Genomic DNA, 7,090 nt, shown 5'->3' on the forward strand with positions numbered 1-7,090 from the left:
TAATACTGTTACCGCAATTTTGCGAACCGGCAAATCGATAATAGAACGATTAAACTGTTCTTTTGTCGAGCGCTGAGGCGGCAAAAGCCAGTTTCTTTTATAGTTTCTCTTTGATCTTACGTTCAACGCGACTTCGGCGCAGTTTTAATCGCCTCGCACAATTTAATTAGTCTCTATTCTTTTCCTTTAGCGTACTCTCAAGAAACGTTCTACGCTGTTTGAATCAATCTTCGGTAATAGCCGCGAACAAATCTGTGAAATCGACCGTTGATTAAGACTTCAAATTTTTATACACTTTTCTTATACACAGTTACTTAGGAACGAGTATTTCTCACACGTTCTGCAATTATAATCGCCGGTTTGTTTTTGTCAAGGCAACATTGTTTGTTACATTACACGAAATTTTATCTCTCGAACGTTTAAACGGTGGAAAAGGAGTGTGACTTGCAAGTCTCGCCTAAGTGCATTTACCTGAAATGCATTTCCAACTGTGCTATTACAAAATTAAGAATCCCCATCGAAATATCGCCAACGTACAATTATGTTCTTGTCTTAATTTTTCCTCCGCGAAATGTGTCTCAAGAATGATGCAAATAAGATCTCAAGAGGAACGACAAAATTCGCGAATTCTGTAATATACGAAACGCAACATGTTTCATTTTCTTTTCATTTTCTCCCCTAATTACACATTTCAATCACAGACCAGCGAGAATTTAACCTAGCATTACAATCAACTTTCACCTCAGCTTGTGCAAAAGTGGTTCCAGTGGCGTAATAAAAAGTAGAACGTACAAAATGACCGGTCAATATAGGACACATATTTTTTTCACAGAAACTAGATGGAAGTTGTTACTCGACAAAACTGCCATACCTCGCTGCGGCATTAATAACGTGGAATCGAGTGGCGAGCATGTTTCACCGATGAGCATCAACAATGGCAGCAACGTTGCTACAGTCTCCGCAGCAGTGTGGTATTCGAACGCGCCTTTCGAAACTTAACTCGGCGAATCGCGTTATTCAAATTTGCTCCCCCGTTGCCCGGGCCGCGCCGCTATTTTCCGACGTGTTTCACGATATCGCTTGAAAACAGTGAAAACGTAGCAAGACGGCGCGAGAATCGTTACTTCCCCCTTTTCCTACCTTTTCGAGTCGCGAAACCTGCTACGAAAATAAATGACTCTTTGTTACGCATTATGCCGTCTGGCTATTAAAACCGCTGGTAATTGCTTGGGGTGAATGCAAAAAAAAAAAAGGAGGGCGAAAAGCGGGGAAAGTGTGACGGAGAGTGAAGCGGGGGAGGAAAGGAGGAAAGGTTGGCTTTTGCAGAAAGGTGGGCTGAATACGAGTAGAATTGAAAGGGAGGAGGGAATTAATTCGTTGATAGAACGCGTGCGTTTATTATATGCTCGGGGATCGCATGATCGCCGGTAGTAGAATGAGCGCGGAGCGGAGGAAATGCGTTACGACAGAGCGCCGCTGTTTACACGCACGCACAGTCTCCGAACGTTTCATTTTCTCAGGATTAAGTAACCACCGTGATCGTTACCCACATACGCCGCACCGCTATTAACGGTTTAATTAGCGTAAGTTTTCATTTGTAGGATTATAACAACGCGGCGAAGTTCCCGTGTGGAATTGCGGCTCGAGAGACGGCGAGGACGGAGAATCGCCGCTCGAGGAAACGAAGGAGAGAACGAACGATCGTTTTTCACCGCAAACGCGGCTTATTATTGCATTTTCGCGGATTACGCCTAAGCTTCGAGGAATTTGCCGTTTGTGCTTACTGCGGGGAATCGGAAAGATGTCGTTACTTAATTCGTCGTTTAAAGAGTTTTAAATATCGCTGGGTGCGTAAACTGGGTAATGCGGAGAGATATAGATGGAAAATTCGGTTTCTTTCTTTTCTTTTTTGTCATCGGTTTATCGACTGGATTGCTCAGGTGCGAGTAATAGCTCGGTGTCCAGTAATTTTCAGCGAATCGGAGGAAATATTAATTTCTTTTTTTCTCCTTGTTTTTCGTCGCATCAGCTACAAGGTTATTTTCGCTATATTTTGTCGGTTAGTTTAGTGTCTTTAATGAAGCCAAGAAAATTTGGTATTTTCTTGTGATTCAGATTTCTTTTAAGAGAGTGTTTAAGCTGTACTTTGAGATCACCGTATTGGGTGATCTGTTGTGATCGGTGTGAAAAATATTAACTGTTCGCATTAGATCATTTTGATATAAAAGTTGAAGGGCGTACTTAAGAAAAAGTTTGAATTATGTATAAAAATTTTCTAGAAAATATAATTTGCTGGTGCTTTCTCGTGGGCCACCCGGCGCGTGTGGATATACGATTGGAAGATTTAAATTTGAAATTCTGAATAACTCGAGCACAAATTAACCCATTTTTTTAACAAGTTACGCTTCGAAAATTAGAAAACTTCGCATACGATTGTCTTTGTTATCGTAACACAATAAAAAAACACAAAGTAAAAGGAGTTTCCATATTTATACATTTCAGTGCGGCTACTTTTACCTAGGACGTCAATTGATGTTCTCAGTAGATAACGATGAGTTCCCTGAGGACAGCAATTGTAATTATGCAAAGTAGACATTTGAAGGTAAAAAGAGAATAAAGGAAGTTCAACTGTTACTGTTAATGATCGTTTTAATAACTACTTCGGTAATGATGAATAATTGTACGCCGAATAAATTATCTTATACTAACTTTTAAGCGGTTCAATTTTTAATCACTCAAGATAATACAGAAATATAAATTATTTCTTTTCAAAATTTCAAAATGCAACAAAGTGAAATCAAATAGATATAACACATCAATTTTATAAATATTTTAAGCAGTATACTATATTTAGTTTGACCTAATATTTTCATCATGTGCAATAATTTAAAAGGACACGAAATCAAGTATACGTGACGTATCGATTTTTTTAAATATTTCAGGAAGTACAAATTTCGTTTGGTAATTTAATCATTGCCTGACCTGAACATCTAGTTTCTCAGAACCTAATAAATCCCTTTAAATTAATCAATTATTTAATTCCAATCACACACGTGACATTCTCATTCTAATTTATCATTAATAATTCGATATTTCCTGCGATGCATGCGAAAGAAGAAGAAGAAGAAGACGGAGACGAAGTCGAATCAATGAAATAAAACGTGTCCTTTTCAATCGGGCCGCTTATTATTCAAGGGACGTCTGCAAAATACAACTACTCGGCAATTTCCTAGAAGTAATGAGTCTCTTATTTCGTTACGTTGCCACTCGTTGCTTCGTCGTAGCTACGTAAAACTTCTTCCGGTAAGACTGTCACGTTCACTAGGTCCAACAGACGTGCCCGTGACACCAAACTCGAGTGGATTGGTCCACGGGTCAGACACCAGAGAAAAACGAGGTGTAGCAAGAGTAGAAGGTGCCCTGTGTGCTCCCCACTCGAACTATTTATTCTGGCACAAATCGCATTACCAACTTCAACTGCAAAATTGACTTCGTCCAACTTTTACGACGCCTCCGTCCTTACGCCCCTTCGACGCCACCCGCACGGTCAGAACTTCAACTTGTACGAGGGTTTACCAAACTCAGTTTAAGAAGAAGAAGAAGAACTGTTTCAACCGGTCGGGAGACGCATCTTGCGGGACTTTCTCTCCTTCCTTGTCGATATAAAATCGTACGACACGAGCCTCCGGTGGAAATAGCAGTTCGAAAGTTCCAAACTGTCGGGAATAACGAACAGTATCGCTGTAAATTGCTGAATTTTCTCTTGCCTGATTAATTCGACCGGAGACAGCGTTGGCAAATTTATGCACGCCGCGCCGTTCGAAAGAATGAAATTTCAATTTCGTCGATGGAGAATTATCGCCTTGAGGAAGTGTACGTTTACGGTGAAAATGTGGTAGTATGGGAAAATGGATAAGAAGTTAGAGTTTTGGGACTAGAGACTGAGAGATTTGAAACTTGAAACTGAGAGATATGAGACTTGAAGATGAGAAATTTGAGACTTGAAACTGAGAGATTTGAGACTTGAAGATGGGAGATTTGAGACTTGAAACTGAGAGATTTGAGACTTGAATCTGAGAGATTTGAGACTTGAAACTGAGAAATTTGAGACTTGAATCTGAGATATTTGAGACTTGAAGATGAGAGATTTGAGACTTGAAACTGAGAGATTTGAGACTTGAATCTGAGAGATTTGAGACTTGAATCTGAGAGATTTTAGACTTGAAGATGAGAGATTTGAGACTTGAAACTGAGAGATTTGAGACTTGAAACTGAGAAATTTGAGACCTGAATCTGAGAAATTTGAGACTTGAATCTGAGATATTTGAGACTTGAAACTGAGCAATTTGAGACTTGAAACTGAGAGATTTGAGACTTGAATCTGAGAGATTTGAGACTTGAAGATGAGAGATTTGAGACTTGAAGATGAGAGATTTGAGACTTGAAACTGAGATATTTGAGACTTGTATCTGAGAGATTTGAGACTTGAAACTGAGAGAATTGAGACTTGAATCTGAGAGATTTTAGACTTGAAGATGAGAGATTTGAGACTTGAAACTGAGAAATTGAAGACTTGAGCATAAGAAACTATTAAAGACACACGTGTCGTTTAAAAATTACGTGAAATTGCAGTTCGAAAGTTCCAGTTGTCGAGAATAACGAAGAGCATCGCTGTAAATTGCTGCATTTTCTCTTTCCTTATTAATTCTGACCAAGATAGTGTGGGAAACATATGGACGCTTTCTAAAGAATGAAATTTCAATTGGAGAATAAATGTATGGTGGAAATTCGATAGTACGAGGAAAATGGATAACAAATTATTTTCCATGATCAATTGATACGCGTAGCCATTTAAAAATCATTTACTTGATTACCGTTACTATTAAAAATGTTCGTAGGTATTTAGTTAGCTGACATAAGCCTTGATCTTAGTATCTAGAAAAAATAAGACTCACCTTGACTCCCGTATCAAAAAAGTTTAACTACTAAAAAATTGATTTGTATACAGACTTCTGAGATTGAAAAAAAGTCATCTGAATGCAACATAAAAACGCCATTAGGGTTAAATACATTCATCATCTCTTGCTACTTTAATATTTTATATCAGTTTGAAATATTACATTGCTTCAATCGGAGAATAATTAGCTGTACGAATTAATTTATCGCAATCTTATCTTTTCCTGCGTTATAAATTACATTTACATCAATTAGTATAATAGCTTCCATTGCTCTGGAAACCTCATGCGTGCGTACATACTTCTGTATAATTGCAATTTCTTATTCCTTATTCGTAGAAAGAACGCAGTTTCACTTTCAACGAGGAAACGTACGCGTTAGATTGGCTGCTCGCCCGTTACCTTACAGGATTATTCGTGTTCCGATTTCATGATTTCTTTTGTTAGCGAAACGATCTAACGAAAACACTCGAATACGAAAAATTGCACGTCGATCGTAACGAAGGAAAAAGCAACACCCATTACTCGTTCGTTAATCTAGGGGGGGAATCTTGTTGAAAACGCATCTTTGCAGTGCAAACAGAACTATAATATGTAGCACTTGTTGTCAATTTCGCATTAGAATTGAAATTAACCACCCATTTGTCTTCTGGTCGGGCTTAATCGTGACTAGCCAGGTGATTTATGATTTCCACTTCTCCTTAGCAAACACGGTTCTGCCGGCCAGATGTGGTAAGGCGTGTAAAGCGATTCAGCAGTCGAAATCGAGAGGGGTCGGCGGGAAAAAATTAGCCGCTCTCCGCCATGAGAAGCGCGAAGATTATGAGCGTATTGCGTGATCTGTATGTACAACGTAACTCTTGGAAAACATTTCCGACGTGCAAAGCTTTTCATTATTCGCAAGACCGTCCGAAACTTACGCTGTCGTTTTGCCGCAACATTTCACGGGTAATATCTGCATTACCGTCTGCTTGCGAGTAATACGCGATACTCGGATCTGTAATGATTCGGTTGAGCGAAATTTATGTAAACGTGATACACGTGTAAATGATTGCGAGACCTCATGATTTTTCAAACACTTCCGGGATGAGATAAATGGTGTGAAAGCAATAAAGCTGTGCTCGATTGTTAATACGTTGCAAAAATGGAAAATTGTTCAGAGATCGATCGTCAAATTGCAGAAATAGAACATTGATCAATGCTCCATCGTCAAATTGCAGAAATAGAAAATTAATCAATGCTCCATCGTCAAATTGCAAAAGTAGAAAATTAATCAATGCTCGATCGTCAAATTGCAAAAGTAGAAAATTAATCAATGCTCGATCGTCAAATTGCAGAAATAGAAAATTGATCAATGCTCCATCGTCAAATTGCAGAAATAGAAAATTGATCGATGCTCCATCGTCAAATTGCAAAAATAAAACGAATCAGTTTTCAAAATGGTGAACAGATTGTAAAAATACTTGGTTTTAACCGATCACATACTGATTCCATAATTCACTGATACAAATTTCATCGTACATGACGCGATGAAGATGTCGAGATCGAATTCAAACGTTTCTAATAACCTACTTTGTACGCGGGTATTTCTACGGAAATAGTTCGAGCTCTATTTCAGTTGAGCCTGTAGTGTTTTCAAATAGCTGATCTACATTCGGATCTCGCAGTAGATAATGCATTCATGATCGCATTCGGTGAGAATTCGTTATTGACGTCTCCACACGTACGTTGCTAACTCTTCTGGTAGATCGTGCCTCTATTGATTCGGAAATTCAAGTAAAGAGGAGAAAAAAACCGTGTGAAAAATGGGCATCGTCAAATGGCTATTTTATGTTGTAACTGTTGAATCGTTTAGTAGCTCAGAAAATTCACGAGAACCGTGAAGTCAATTTATCATACAGTTCAGTAGTTTCTGATTCTTCCTGAGAGAAATTTTTAACAAAATTTTCAACTTTGAGACAACCAGACAACAACTATGCAAGTCAATAGAGAATACTTTTTTCGCAAAAATTTCATAGAAAATAAAGCTCGAAAGCTTTCTCAAAATTGCCATAGTTTACCATTGTAAGCTATTATATAAAAATTAAGAAAGATAATTAGAAATTAAAAAATTCACAGTTAGAACGAAAGAGCTC

Source organism: Habropoda laboriosa, unplaced genomic scaffold (genome assembly GCF_001263275.1).
Source record: "Habropoda laboriosa isolate 0110345459 unplaced genomic scaffold, ASM126327v1 scaffold67, whole genome shotgun sequence".
Classification (NCBI taxonomy): Eukaryota; Metazoa; Arthropoda; class Insecta; order Hymenoptera; family Apidae; genus Habropoda; species Habropoda laboriosa.